Raw genomic sequence first — 16,545 nt, forward strand, 5'->3', positions numbered from 1 at the left:
GAGTTTGCTTGTATTGCAGGATTGCTTACCAGAAATGCCTAACAAGCTGCATGAAATCATGGAGGAAAGTCCCTGCACAAAGCAAAGTTAATTCTACTACAACCTGGTTTTATTACCTACAAGAACTCTCTTGCATACTGCTTGGATCTGTTTTTCTTTAATCAAAACTCAGATAAAGCACAGGTTTTAACAGCTCTGTGAAAACTAAACAAGAATTTAAATGGCAATTTAACATTTCAGGAGGCATTCATAAACATTCTTAAATCAATCAATTTTCATTGGTACACAATCACACTGTCTGATTCCATATTTGTCCCTCAAATAATTTCTTCAAATTGCAGTTGAGATTACTTCCAACAGAGGAAGGAAAGGTTTTGGCCGCCCTTCCTAATAATTTGTTATTCAGCTTAATTTTGAACACAGAGAAAGTCAAATACCTACACCTTCAATAAGCATGTAATAATAACTATGGTGGAATTTGTAGTCTGCAAGGATCTGCATACACACTGGCAAGTAATTAACATTTTGAATACATTTCTTTCACCAATGAAGACAGAACCAGCACACAATAGATGCTATTTCAATTTTTTGAAAGTGGCAATTGCAAGCAAGATAAAATGATGCTTTTATCAAAGCATGGAAGTGGGTGAAAATTGATTACAGTAATTTCACGACCATAAGGCGCACCGGACTATAAGGCGCACCCCCATGAGTCGGCAAAGTTCGCAACTTTGTAGATCAGATAAGGCGCACCAGACTATAGGGCGCACCTTTTTTTTTTGCAGCGAGGCTCCGCCCTCAGCTCCCCCCGTGTGTTTGCTGGACGAGGCCCCGCCTCCATCCGGCTGCTGCAGCACCGTGGCCCCGCCTCCACCCAGCGACCCCGACCCCGCCTCCAGCCAGGAGCCCCAGCCTCGCAGCCCCGCAGGCACCCAGCAGCCCCAGTCCCGCGGGCACCAGGAAGCCCCGGCCTTGCCTCCACCCAGCAGCCCCTGTCCCGTGGCCCCACGGGCACCTGGAAGCCCCGGTGCTGCCGGCACCTGGAAGCCCTGGTCCCGCGGCCCTACGGGCACCCAGCAGCCTCGGCCCCGTGGCCCTGCAGGCATCTGGAAGCCCCGGTTCTGCAGGCACCCAGCAGCCCCTGTCCCGCGGCCCCGCAGGCACCCCGCAGCCCCGATCCCGTGGCCCCGCAGGCACCCGGAAGCCCCGCTCCCACGGGCACCCAGCAGCCCCGGTTCCGCGGCCCCACGGGCATCCAGCAGCCGCGACCCCGCCTCCAGCCAGGAGCCCCGGCCTCGCAGTCCCGCGGGCACCCAGCAGCCCCGGTCCCATGGCCCCGCAGGCACCTGGAAGCCCTGGTCCCGCAGGCACCTGGAAGCCCCGATGTGCGGCCCCGCGGGCACCCAGCAGCCCCGGTCGGGCAGGCACCCAGCAGCCCCAGTCCCATGGCCCCGCGGGCACCCAGCAGCCCCAGTCCCGCGGCCCCACAGGCACCTGGAAGCCCCGCTCCCACGGGCACCCAGCAGCCCCGGTCCCATGGCCCCGCGGGCACCCAGCAGCCCCGGTCCCATGGCCCCGCAGGCACCTGGAAGCCCTGGTCCCGCAGGCACCTGGAAGCCCCGGTGTGCGGCCCCGTGGGCACCCAGCAGCCCCGGTCGGGCAGGCACCCAGCAGCCCCGGCCCTGCAGGCACCCAGCAGCCCCGGTCCCGTGGCCCCGCAGGCACCCAGCAGCCCCGGTCCTCCAGGCACCTGGAAGCCGCGGCCCCGTGGGCACCCAGTAGCCCCGGTCCCGCAGGCGCCCAGCAGCCCCGGTGCTGCCGGCACCTGGAAGCCCCGGTCCCGTGGGCACCCAGCAGCCCCGGTCCTCCAGGCACCTGGAAGCCCCGGTCCCGCGGCCCCGCAGGCACCCGGAAGCCCCGCTCCCACGGGCACCCAGCAGCCCCGGTCCCGCGGCCCCGCAGGCACCTGGAAGCCCCGCTCCCACGGGCACCCAGCAGCCCCGGTTCCGCGGCCCCACGGGCACCCAGCAGCTGCGACCCCGCCTCCAGCCAGGAGCCCTGGCCTCGCAGTCCCGCGGGCACCCAGCAGCCCCGGTCCCATGGCCCCGCAGGCACCTGGAAGCCCTGGTCCCGCAGGCACCTGGAAGCCCCGGTGTGCGGCCCCGCGGGCACCCAGCAGCCCCGGTCGGGCAGGCACCCAGCAGCCCCGGTCCCGCGGCCCCACGGGCACCTGGAAGCCCCGCTCCCACGGGCACCCAGCAGCCATGGTCCCATGGCCCCGCGGGCACTCAGCAGCCCCGGTGTGCGGCCCCGCAGGCACCTGGAAGCCCCGGTTCCGCGGCCCCGCAGGCACCTGGAAGCCCTGCTCCCACGGGCACCCAGCAGCCGCGGCCCCGCAGGCACCTGGAAGCCCCGCTCCCACGGGCACCCAGCAGCTCCGGTCCCGCGGCCCCGCAGGCACCCGGAAGCCCCGCTCCCACGGGCACCCAGCAGCCCCGGTCCCGTGGCCCCGCAGGCACCTGGAAGCCCTGGTCCCGCAGGCACCTGGAAGCCCCGGTGTGCGGCCCCGCGGGCACCCAGCAGCCCCGGTCCCGCAGGCACCCAGCAGCCCCGGTGCTGCCGGCACCTGGAAGCCCCGGTCCCGCGGCCCCGCAGGCACCCGGAAGCCCCGCTCCCACGGGCACCCAGCAGCCCCGGTCCCGTGGCCCCGCAGGCACCCGGAAGCCCCGGTCCCGAAGGTACCCAGCAGCCCCGGTCCCGTGGCCCCGCCTCCAGTCAACAGCCCCGGCCCCGCAGGCAGCCGGCAGTCCCGGCCCTTCGGCCCCGCCTCCACCCGGCAGCTGCAGCCCCGTGGCCCCGCCTCCACCCTGCAGCCGCGGCCCTGCCGGCTCGCCCCGCGGCTCGCAGCTCTCACTTCCGGGTTTGCAAATTTCCGAACTTTGCACATCAGATAAGGCGCACTGGACTATAAGGCGCACTTCCGGGTTCAGGGGAAAATTTTAGTCAAAAGGGTGTGCCTTATAGTCGTGAAATTACTGTACTAAATACAAATTATTAATAACTGTCTAGTAACACATGTTTCAGTATCAACTTTGAACCTCTTTCCCCCTCCTCCACTGAATGAGTACCATGTTTCTTGCTCTCCAGATCTCTGTCATCTAGAGATTTAACTTGGAATCACAGTGCTTGTATTTATTTTTCTTCTCCTTGATCTCTTACTCAATTTCTGATTGCTGACAACGCTTTACCATGCACTAGAGGTCTCTGACATAACAAGACATTTTCCAACAGACAAAATCACCTTGGAAATTACAGGCAATTGAGCTGTCTTCAAGGATCCAGAAACAAAACACAACTGCCATTGGCAGAGCACATCACCTGAAAGGAGCAGCTGACCATCGTGCACAGCAGTGCTAATAGAACTATTTAATCTCAACAACGGACTGAGAATAGCTCAGTTATTTGCATCACATCAATTTAAATTAAATTTAAAACGCTAAGTGAGCACATCTTTTGGACACGACATCCATTCATCAGTCTGTGCCATTTGAAGGACAGCAAGCCCTGCTATTCCATCACTTAATGGTCTTGCACTGTGCAGTGCTCATTGGTGCCACTAGCTAATTTTACTCTCCGTTTCTCTCTTGCTTATATGAAACTGCTATGTGTAGCAGAGCAAGCAATATTGACACAGCATGCAAGGAATAATACTGCTAGATTAAATATGACTTATTAGGACAATCACAGTGGTATGAAACCTGCTGCATTTTAAATAAAATAAATACTATAAAAATTGAGTTTCTACAATAATGAGGTTGACCAATTTGAAGTGACACTGAATCCAATGGTAATACCCTCTACAGAGGCCAAGTCAGGGCAGCTCTTCAGCCAAGCAAAAGCCACATTTGTAGCTTTTCAGGTGATTTCCTGATGTGCAAACTCCCATCTTTCAGAATACTCAGTCATGTGTGTTTGGATAGGTCAGGCCTGAGCAGGGTCTGACAAGCCAAGTCAAAGCAGTTTTATTGGTGAAAGTCTCTGTGCCTGTCCCTGCAAATCACACTTCAGTTGGTGACCTGGTCCTTAATTGGTTAATTAATCTCACTTTTGTAGCAGTCATATCTGTTGCCACAACAGATACCAGCTGATGTGAGTCTAATGTTTAGTGCAAGCAGACCACAAATATCTTACTCATGCTTATCTCCCCAGGAAACACAAAGCCCCATGCCAGCCTAGCCTCAGTTTGCCACAAACAAATGCCCCTACAAAGTGCTAATATAATATAATATATATAATTATATAATATAATCTACTTGTTCTGCCTTTCCACAGTTGCATCTTCCTTGCAATTAGGCAGAGAAGATCTCTCATACGCTGAGAGAGGAGCAGCACTGGAAGTTTAGCTCTTTGTCTTCCCTTCTCTTTCTTTCAGAAACCTACCCATGCCCTTTCAAGGCTTGATGTTCCCCCTCATTTCTATTACTCTGATCACTTTCTAAGTAGAAGGATAGACCAAAAAAGCCTGGGGGGAAAAAATCCCAACAAACCCAAACAAAACCCAATCCCTAGAGTTTTTTCTGGCTTTATTACTTTTACCTAAAAATTTCAGGAGGGCATTGATGCCACCTGTGATGCTTTTATTTCTACTTTATCAGTCCTTCCATGTTATGGTCCAGGCAGGAAGAATACAGCAAGCACATACAACCTCAAACTGTTAAGGAGCAATACAGATTTTTAATTTTTTTTTTAAAAACAAGTAACTCAAACTAATCTACTAAACAATCTACTAAACAGTTAGATTATTTGCACTTTCAACTATTAAGCTATTTCACTGAGTCTGGTGAGTTTGGGGCTTCAGTTTCTTTTTTCAAGAGTTATGAGGCAGGTTATGAGGTTGATATTTCAACCCTAGAAGTGACCGACACTGCTGCTGTCATCCCTCATCCACTAAAGATTTTGATAAGCAGAGTACCCAGAAGATCTAAAGAGCTTAATTCAAGAGCTGAAAAACCTACTTGGCAGGGTGGCGCACCAGGAAGTTAATCCACCTAATTTGACAAAAAAAAAAAGTTTACACAAAAGTATTTTTAGTGTTTGAATAACATAGCTTTGCTATTTCCAGTTAACTTACAAGGAAAATCTGGTGCTCAGAATAAAAACCACATGGAAGCACAGACAAGTCTCTCAAGATGAACTGCTGTCAAGATTCAACCATGAATATAATTGACCAAGATTTGCACTGGGTCCTATTGACCAAACTGCCCTGTTGAAATGCTATTATTTTTTTCCAACGATGCTCTTGATGTTCTACCTAGGTCACTGCAGTCTTCTCTGACCTTGACATCTTTGGGTACTGACAGGCAATTTCTTTATCTCAGCTGCAGGGATGCTAATCTTCATTAGGGGTTGATCACCAGCTGAATATCTGCTCGTGCCCTTGGGCTGAGTGCAGGGAAATAACAGAAGATAAGAGGATCTGGACTGATGGAAACAAATGAAAGTCTAAATATAAAACTTGTTACTGTGATCCACACAAGCTGCATTTTCCCCCTGCTTGCTTCTAGGTTCTGCCTTACAGAGATTGCTGTTTGTATATTGGTTAGACCTCAAGGGTTGGATATGGCATGTTCTGCATATGGCGGTGTCCTTACACATTCACTGCCCTGTGAAGAAATTGTAAGAACTAAGGAACTATAAACAGGAGAGAGCTACAGCCCTGTCTGCTCCATTTACAGTGTAATCACTTTAAAAAAAAATAAATATTGTAGTTTGAACTACAGCTGAGGGGATTTGCTTTTGTTTTTCTGTTTCTGTCTGCCATGTGGAAGGTCAGCAGAGAGAAACACCATTTCCAGCTGCTGTGTCTCCATACAGCCTCGACACAAAGAGCTTGTGAACATTTCTTCAGCACCATGATTTTACCCAGCTCCATCAGCCAACATCTCACAGCAACACCACTTGAGCCTGCTTTTTTGGACAAAAGCTTTACCTGGGATTTAAACACTGTATTTTCCCATAAGCAGGTCCTATCCCATATTTTTTTCAAGAAGTTTCAACTCTTCCATTGTTAAAGCCAATCATCGTGTAAAAGGTAAAATGAAGCTAATCAAGACCATTGAGGAAATCAGTCTTATCAGTAATTTGCCAAACCAGGCAAGCTACCTGAGATTTGTTTAAGGATCAGGTGGATATCACAGCACGCAAGCTGATCACACACATACAAGTACAGTGCCAGTAAGGGCAGCTGGCCACATAAGCCACACCTGCCTATGGCAGCGAAATTTCAGTATCCTTTGTTGTCTGGAAAACATGGGATAAGATCCTCACACTAAATCCTTTGTGTACAGTAATGTCAGAACCTGCAAAGACTGCACTTCCTCCATGTAACACAGTAATGCTGAATGTCTGTGTCTCATGACCTTCAGACACAGGGGGCTCCCTGTATTCCCTTCCATGTTGGCTACCTACTTGCCTTTTGCCTGTCCAGACTTGTACTGGATTTATTTTAACGGGCCAGATGGATTCCTCGTGGCGTTTTGATGAGTCAAAAGGAGCAGAGAGCTAATTTAGGATCATCTGAGATGCTGGCAGAGCCACCTTTTTTACTGCCATGGTCGTGAAACAATATAAACAAGACCAAAAATGCCCACACTTCTATAAAGACAGCCTGGACCCCTCCTCACACAGCTCAGAATTTTGTGCACCCTCATGTTGTCTCAGCCCTTAGTTTTGCAAGTGACATGCAGGGCTGTCAGTATTTCTTCTCCAGAGTATTCATTACACACTGAACTCATCACATGGTTGGCATCCTATTCAAGACATCAAATCTCAGAGCTTGCCTCAGCCTCATCATTTCTCAAACTTCCTTCTCATAATATTTAAAAGAATATATTTAACTCCAATTTTCCTCGGGGAGTGGGCGTGGGGAGGTGAGGACATGACACATAACTGTATGTACATGATTTCAAATTGGTTATAGATATTGTATTTTTTCAATGAGTTTTCTTAAACTCCTGCATTTTCAGTGTGCAGCCCACCTCATGATGATTATAAAGAACTCCCAAACACAGTAGTAAGTCTGAGAAGTGCTTCGCATTTGTAATGAATCCTAAGGGAGGGAACATGATCCATTCTGTAAAACATGAGCACATGGCAATATCCACATCCTCAATCCCAAAGGAAAAAGTGTAGTTACAAGCACTCAGCTCATAAGTAATGTTATTTACAGAACTATTCTTGGAGTTAGTTTTCCTTGTTCCAAGGAGCAAAACTGTATTCTTAAAAACCAAATTTAAAACCATGTTCTTTCAGAGGTCCTGGTTGCCTTTTGATGGATAGACAGTCATCTATATTGGAATAAAACCACCTTAGTCAGAGCACTATCTTTTATTTCTTTGCTTCTTGAGTAGCTCCTGCTGGACACAGGAAGTTTTTCCCAGCACAGCAGCTCTGCTGCACAGAGGGGAGGATCTGGAGACAGCAGGTGCATTTTGCTGTGCATTCAGTCTTATTTTAAGGCAGCCAAGTAAACAAGCAAATGCCAGCTCTCTTTAAGCAATGTACATTACCGGTCTCCGCTATGAACAACTTCCCACTAATGTGGACAAAGATCCGCCTTCCCTCATTCCCAGCCAAGATGGCAGGACTTGCACCTTCACTTGCTATATATGGATTTAAATTAGAAGTATTAACTGAGCCTATACAAACATTGACCAAAGGAACAACTAAAATTCAAGGCCCCGGTGACCTTTGGTGACAGAAGGGGTAGTATTGATGACATTAAATATGACTGGTTTATGTTTCCATTTGTGGAGGTCATTCATCTCCCTCTTCTCCCAAAAGAGGGAGATAGTCCCTTTTCTAAAGGAACAGCTGGTTACCCTCCACTGTAGTCTTTTGTTCCCAAGAACTTTAGTCTGTCCATATTTTCCTGTGTTTTATGGGTTATTTTTTCCTGTATTTAATCGGTTATTTCAAGTCTGCTCACAGCTTTAAAACCATTTACTCTCCCAATTAATTTTTCTTTCTGATTTACATTTTTCTTTCAAAAGACATACCACATGTATGAAACAGGCAGGCTAGCAGCAGGTAGGAAATGTTTGCATTTAGTTTTATTTGCTATCAGACTGCATCTGCTCCCCTTTTCAGAGTTAAGCAAGGTGCCCAGGACTAGTAAGAAAACCAACAACAACAAATCCCCCTCTTGTTTGCTCTGCCCTTTGGAGGGTGTTCTATTCCTCAGCCCCATCTAGGCCACTGCAGTTCAGGTCCCTGCAGGCTTTGCTGGCCACAGAGCACATCTCACCACCATGACACAGCAAACAAACAAATCCAGCTGTTTCCATCCTGCATCTTGTCATACTCTAAAAATATCACTGTAAGGTTTTGAAGTTTAAAGCAAGCTAACTGTTCTCTGCAGGCCCTGATCATGTTATACCTACGGTACAATTAAACCAACCATCATGTTAAGGAGGCTATCCTAAACACAAAGCTAAAATGCCCCTTTTATTTCAAAACCACTATAAAGAACATAATATTTTCTGAAATTCATTGTGCTCAAAACTAAAGATTCATTCTAGATATATGTTAAGGTTTATGATTCATCCCATTATAGCTAGTACAGAGCCTCTTAAAGGAAGAAGACAATGTTCAGAACTAAAACCTCCTTCCTTTATCCCTCCTGCTTTTGTAAGAGCCAGCATTTACACTTAGCTAAAGGGCAAGAGCATCATTGCTCCTGCAGTTAAGTGCTCCCTGGGCCCATTTATCTCCAGCTAATAATCCAATTTGCCTGGATGTATTTGACTCCAGTAGGAGTGCAATTCACAGAGCAACTGCAGAAGGTAGTTCTTAAGGGACTCATCATATTACATGGAGACAGGCATTTTAAATAGAGAACATATTCTGCCAGAGTGAGGTACACTCATGCTTCAGTGACATGGCAGTACTATGGCTTGCTTTATTTCATAGCTCCCACTTAAAAAGCAAGCAGCACAAAAACTGTTTAATCATTCATGGATTCATTTTACAGATTGCGGAGGCTGTAAACAGTAATTTTGCTTTTGTTTCTCATCCTACACCAAGGATAAAGAAGGAAAGTGAAAAAGACAAAAGTAATAAAGAAAAAAAAAGAAAAATAGACAATTACTGTAAAAGCATCACTCTCCTTTTTCTACTTTGATTCAATGGGTTACAGGTGTCTCACATCCAGAAAACACAGAAATATATCACAATGATCACTTTCACATAATACTTCTCTTCATATTCTTTTTTTGAAAGGTTATGGAAAAGTTTGACTTATTAATGCATAACCCTCCCCCCCACCACCACAAAAAAAAAAAATCATCTCTCTTTTAGTCATTGTATTTGGCACCTCATAATCCAGCTCACATTGTGGCAACGCTTCTGGGGGAAGGATTTACATAATTAAACACATCACAGCACAAAAAGAAGATCTGCACTTTTAAACAAGACCTCAAGAGCCAAGTAAATTTCTTACAAAACACAGCATGAGTTCAGTGGATCTCTTTTTGGGACCTAAATAGAGATGTTTTTTAATTACAGTAATGAGAGGAATGATGGAATTGCCTTTACAAACATGCTGTGGGTCTGCTGGGAGATAAAACTAGCACTGAGAGATAAAAGAAACAATGGGAAGGATTCTATTGATTGATGAATGGAAAAAGATATTTGCCTTTAGAAACAAACTCTAGGTTTGCTGATAAATGAAATCAGATATGGATATTGAAATGGGGAAAAACCATGAATTCTATAAGAATTAAAAATTAAAAAGAAGGGTTATGCATTAGAGAGGAATCTTAGGTATCAGGCATTCCTGGAAATCTGTGCCTCTCAAGTACCTCAGCCAATGGGGAAAGAAAGAGGGAAATTAGGACAAAAAGGGAGGCTGCATCCTCCAAAAATTTGAGAGACTCCAGGGGAATGCCCCATTGCCTCTCCCTTTATTTGAATAAAGTAGAAGGACTCCTCTGTCTCATTTTTGCACATAAACCTCTGGTGTTTGGGGCTTAATTTTCCTGACACCTAGAGCAAAATCCACCACAAAGTTTGCTTCAGTTTACTCACGAGTCTGGGTGTTCTTTACCTCACCTTCTCTCTCTCCTCAGGCAAGGCCTGAACCTTTCACTACAGCTCCTTCACCCTCTCCAGCTCCCAAATTCCCCTGGCTGCAGCTCAAGCTCTTGCTTTTCAGCAGCAAAACCTTCTTCAGCTGCTACTTGTGTGGGGACCCAGCTGTAGCTCATCTTCACAGAATCATACAATCAATTAGGATGGAAAAGACCCTAATATTGAGAACTTTAATTAAGTCTGACCACTATCCATATTCTGAAACACACTTCTGAGGTAGAGGAATCTAGGAAATGCTGCTTTGATTTAACACCACTATCAGAGCTGCTGTGGCAGATCTGAGGAAAAGGTCTTTTTAAGAATGCCAGGAGATGATGAGCATTCCTGGCGCATGCACAATCCCTTGATCTCCCACTTGAACCTTCCAAACCTGTATTATTGATTTTTCCTCCTTGAATCAAAAGGTTTTTCTGTTCTCTCAGAAAACTAATGTTGCCATGGTATCCCAGTACTTTAAATCCAGACCTGAATTTATGTGACTTTTCCTGAAGATGAGGAAGGAGATTTGACCCCTTTTGCCAAGAACCACATCCAGTGCTCAGCAGCCCTGGGAGTGCTGAGGCATATCCATGGGTACAAGTATTCCTCCAGCACATTTGAGAAGCTGGTCAAAACAATGCTTGGGTTGAGTGCTGGAAGGAGCTGGAAGCAGCAGAGTTACCCTTACATTCACATTATGTGTGGGAGATAATACAAAGAAACTTAGAATGAAGCGTTGACTCATAACGACACTAATGCAAAACCTGCTCCTAAAAACAAATCCTGTTCATTTTTGCTGGTCTTTCCGTGTCTTGACCAGAAATGAGAGAAACAGAGCATTTAGTTGATTCTTGTGCAAACAAAAAAGCTTTCATCCACCTCACATCTTTGCTGACAAGATGACAATGCATGCTCTTTCTTAAAATTCAGTTTGGAAGTACCCAGCAGTGATGCCTGAAGATTTTTACTTTTCATGTATTTTTCATATACTTGTAGTTTTGTAGACTGTTAATACCTAGTTATATAGCTTCTAGTACTTTCCCTGCCCTTTCTCTCACACTTTAGAACAATAAGCTAACCCTTTCTAACACATTCCTGAAATTCTGTTTAGTCTTCTTTTCAAGAAGAGGAATTCTAACAAGGACACTGTTTTGCACTAGAACTTAGAAGACACAACAAGAAAAAGGGCAAAGAAGTCCCTGGAACACCTCCAAGGTGCAGACCCCAAGGGTGGGCTGCTGGGGAAACTGGTCTCTTACTGGATGTATCTGCTAGATATACTAATTAATCAACCTTATAAAATTTGTGGTAAATCAATTGTACATGTGCGCAGGGCCATACCTGTGCATCTGAAAGCTTTCATTCAAGATCTGCTTTTTGTATTGGTGCTCTTCATACAGTTTGGAAAGTTTTTATCTTTGATTCTAGGCAACAGCAGTCACCAGCTCATCTCAGACAGTGCTGGTTCCAGCCCCTAAAAGCCACATGCCAGGGGCTGCCTGCTCCTTCCCTCCAGGACTGCCTCCCCTCACCAGCAAGCTGGGCACTGCACATCTCACGACAGCAGAACTCTCTCCTGAGTTTCTGGACATCACTTCTGAACCTAGACATAAACATTGAAGCTGCCACATGGTCTGCAGAACACTGACTCACTGGAGCATAGATTTACTGCTGCCCAATAACAGAGTAACATTTCTACCTAAGCGAGCCCTTTAACAGAAATTTCATTAGGGAGAAAGGTCACCTCTATAATTTCCCCTATAAATCCAATAGCACCACAGACAAATCTATTTCTACATCTGAGGAATGGCATTATAACTTCACTTGAATGTCACAGCAACACACGCTGTGTGGTAGTACAAACAATGCAGGTGAAAGCAGAAGAATTTCCTTCCATCCAAGGCAGTGATTTTCTCTGTGGTAACAGTTAATTATTTTTTTTTGTCCCTCTCTGCCATTTTATCTCATGGTTTTGTACTGCTCAGCCTTAGTTGTAGAACTGCGGTGGTTTTATTCTGGAAATTCATGTGGGCAGAACAACCTCAGCAAAGTTAAAATAGATGCATTGATTTGTTGGGGTGGGCAGTAGTGGCTGCCTCTGAATGTTTTCCTACTGGTAGCTTGTGCTGTCTTCTTGCCTGCCCTTTCTGCAAAATGGAAGAAGAAAATAGTTTGTTTCCTGTAAAGAGCATGCTGCGCACAAAACTCATGCTGACAAAATTGTCTATTACTGTCTGGTGACAGCCTTAAATTTAGGATGTTGCAGATTGTTTCCTTTGGTAGCTCATGCATGCACTAAAACTATCAGCTTTTGTGTTTCTCTGAAAGTTTACAGAAAACAAAATAGCTGCAGGAAGGTCTGTGTACACAGGCTTATCTGCAGCCTTGCTAACCCTTGCTCAGGACCTAACATGGCAATCACAGAACAGGCTTAGAGTAAGTGACTGGATTTCTTTCCTCTAAAGGTGCTCATTTCCCTTCTCAACATATTTAAAGCATATTTCTAGTTAGAAGACATAACCACGGTGATGCTATTAAGATCTGAGCTGTTCAAACCATTGCTATTGTTAGTATTTCCCATTAGAGGAATGGAAGTAGCCAACCCCAGCAATGCAGCCAGAGCCAAATGCAATCAATTACAGACACTGAAATGAAACTTTTATGTCCTGAGTGCTTACAAGACAGCTTGGTCTGAATGCATTGTGGCCTGTGAACTGCCCACAGAGACAGCTGCCATCTGAGAGGGACAGGGCTGCTGCTGCCCATTGCTGCAAGGAGCACCTTCCTTCTCTTCTCATCCCTGCTGAGTGTGGGAGATGCTGTATAGCACAGGCATCTTAGAAAGTGATGCTGCAGGCTGATTTACTGGAGAGTCTCTTCATGCTGTTCACTCTCGTTAGTTTTTATTTTAAACATCTTGTTATGTTAGCATAACTGCAGCTTCATTGGACTGGCTGAACTTAATACTGACTTTCTGTTCCATGTGTTTATATAGACTTGGATGCCATACTCATGTATGCAGTTCTTCCTCCCTCACATAGCTGTTGAGCATCCTTTCAGAAAGCCATTAGATGCCAACTTAATTTTAAAAAGAAGTTATTTAACAATTGTCCATAACGAGGTCATGGTCTCACAACCTCTATAAAGGCAGATAAATGTAATTTACTTGTCTACAAGTATGGCAAACTGAAGCTCAAGGGTGACGATGTTTAAGGTATTTCTGGTCCAGCCTGCTCTGATGGGGCTTTCTCTTGTACAGCTGTTGAAGGGGGATGATATTATGATGTTTAAAGCACTTAATCCCAAAAATATTCTATTCTATTCTATTCTATTCTATTCTATTCTATTCTATTCTATTCTATTCTATTCTATTCTATTCTATTCTATTCTATTCTATTCTATTCTATTCTATTCTATTCTATTCTATTCTATTCCTGGGATAGCTCATCAAGTTACAACCAGGCTTCAAACAGGATTATAGGCAGTGTGTGTCTTTCTTGGTTTGTCCTTGCTGTCAAACTGAGTCCAAATCTATCAGTGAGATGCTGTTCATCATCTGCAGGGGAAACCCTCCCCTAAGCATTAGAGAGCTGGAGAGGAAACACATAAACCCCTCCTCCCAAACACACACTCTATCACAGCGTTCAAAGCTCCTGTATGTCTTTATTCTAATGTACATCAAGGCTTTTAACAAGTAACAATGCAAGAGGTTGTCACATAAATTAATTAACCTTCTGGGAGACCTGCATAGGTGCTTCTGATGCAGTAGGAGCAAATTTACAATGGCTGATTGCTAATATAAGAGAAGTGATGATGTTTTCAGCTAACTTGGCTGCAACTAACATGATACTGTATTAATTTACTTCTTAGCTTAGGATGTCTAAACTTAGTAGTAAGGATATTTTAATAGAAGAGTATTAGTAGGCCAGAGCATATTAACATTTGCTTAATAATAACACTAATATTTCTATATCTGTCATAAGGGGGTATGAAAGAAAAAAGCTAACTCCCAGAATAAAGGATTCTTTGCAGTATTGACTGCCAGATATTAACAGCTAGATTAGTTTGATGGATTAAGGTAATAAAAGAATATATTATGATCTTAAGGATGGATTGCCAAAAATAAGATCCTGGAGAATCAGTATTTTTGGCCATTGTTCCCACATCAGCCAGGTCCTGTGTCTGGAGCTACATGACATAGATTTTCTTTCCCAGAGCACTTAGCTGTTTTTCCCTAATACCGTTGATTAAATTTCTTTTTTTTTTAACTCTTCTTTTTTTCTTCTCCTTTTTTTAATGCAAGCACATAATGTTTTCTATAACTTCAATGAGGCTGTTAGCATCAGAAATAGGGAAAGCAATATACCCTGGGAATTTAATTGTCATGTAGCTCTTAAAAAATGGTGTTTTCAGAGAGGATGTATGAATGGAAAATGGTCTGCAGCCAGAGAGGGAAGGCCAAGGTGACCAAATTTGGGATGGATCCTGCAGGCTGTGTCCCCTGTGAGGGTGGTGTGAGGCAAAGGGTCAGGCTGGGACCTCTCAGACCTCTTACCTACCTGCAAGGCAGTTTTCCCAGCTCCTGACATCCAGCCATTTCCCCCCGCTGTGGGTATGACTTTGTAGCTTCTATCAGAGGAAGGTGGCTGCTGTTCACATGCACCAAGGTGAAATTTCTGGTGGCAGGCATTTGTCTTGCCATCAGCCCAGGTTTCTTTAATCAGCTTACTTGTCTTTAGTAAGAAAACCTGCTAGTGTCTTCATGCCACAACCAATGGCATACCTAGGGGGAAGTTATGTACTGTACTGTACTTGGAGCTTCTGCCCTCCCATTTCAGCAATGGGAGCTCCCCTACCTGCAGTTGTCATCTGCTCCTCTGCTGAGCCAATTCACCTGAGTAACAGAAGAATAGCCCAGAACAGGTAGCAAACACAACCCAGTGTGACAGTAGGACAGTGGAGGAGCCAAGATGCCTTGGCAGCTGTAAGAGGAGGTACAGGTGGGGACAGGAGCTTCTCAGTGGCAGCTACTGCAGATCCACCCAGCCCCAACAACAGAACATGACTTTCACATCACTTTCTCTGTCGTGCTTGGCCAAAGTGGGGAGATAGAGCTTCCCATAAGCTGAAGGAACTATCCTCTCAGTTTACTCAGAGGTAGAAATTTTTGGAGCCACATGAACCTGTGTGTGGCTGGCCCTAGGGCTACTTAGTAAACACCTAGCTGTCAGCATGTGTCACTGGGCTCAAAGCCAGACAGAAATCACCCCATCTATGTATGTAGGCACTCAGAGAGCTGTCAGAACAGATTAATCTTCATTTGTTGCCTGCCTACATATTATGTTTTCAGCCCTTCTTTGAAGACTGTCATGAATTAAAAAGAAAAAAACCCAAAAAACTCACAGAATTCATTATCATGTTTCCCTTCCCTCTTTCTTGTGGGGAAGAAATGAATGGGCTTTGTGAGTGAAAGCCCAGAGACAGTAAGGAAACCCTGCAGAGAAAATAGTGTGCACCCCTCAAGTGTGTGTGGGGCACAGCCCCAAGGCAGCTGTGCTCACTGGCAAGTCAAGTACTCAGAGAATGCTCTGGCAGCCTTTGGTGTCCAAGTGACTGTGTCAGCCACTTCTTCTATTCACACTCCAGCAAACTGTCTCCAAATGAACCACGAGCCACATTTACAGCCCTTCACAGATGAGCATAAGAGATTATTTGAATTTGAAAACAGCTTGTTTTGTTCTTTGCTTGGTAACTATCAGCTATCACAAGGTGAAGCTTCTTCTCACCTTTCTGTGACAGACTGTTCATTCACATGGAGAATTCCCTAAGTTTGGAGACTCACCTGCTGCTGGGTAGACTGAGTCTGGCTGGGTGCTGTGCTTTGGACTGGGGACTGAAGAAGTTGATAACTCACCAGCAGTGGCTACTGCTAAGCTGCCTGCACAGTGCCAAGGTCTTTTCTCTTTCTCACACAGCTGGGACAGACAGCTGATCCCACCTGGCCAAAGGATTTCCCATACATATTGTGCCATGGTCAGCAGCAAGAGCTCAGGGAAGAGGAGGAAGGGAATAACTGTGGTGACAAGAAACCATCATGCATGCTGAGGCTATGCTTTCCAGGAAGTGGCTAAATGTCTACCTGCCAATGGGAAATGGTGAATTAATCCTTATTTTCCTTTGTTTTCATACACAGCTTTTGCTTGCCGTATAAAACTGATTTTAGCTCGGTGCACAAGTTTGTGGGCTGCAGATGACCCCGCACATTAGGTCAAGAAAAATCTGAGCTAAATTGTCTGAGACTACATGAATCAGGCTCAGTGGATAATAAATCTTCTTTTTAGGAAAATACTTTGGGTGTGCCTTCAGACAAACACTAAACTGGACATGTAACACAGACTGTAAACACTATAGCAGAGA

The sequence above is a fragment of the Catharus ustulatus genome, chromosome 2 (assembly GCF_009819885.2).
Source record: "Catharus ustulatus isolate bCatUst1 chromosome 2, bCatUst1.pri.v2, whole genome shotgun sequence".
NCBI classification, from domain to species: domain Eukaryota; kingdom Metazoa; phylum Chordata; class Aves; order Passeriformes; family Turdidae; genus Catharus; species Catharus ustulatus.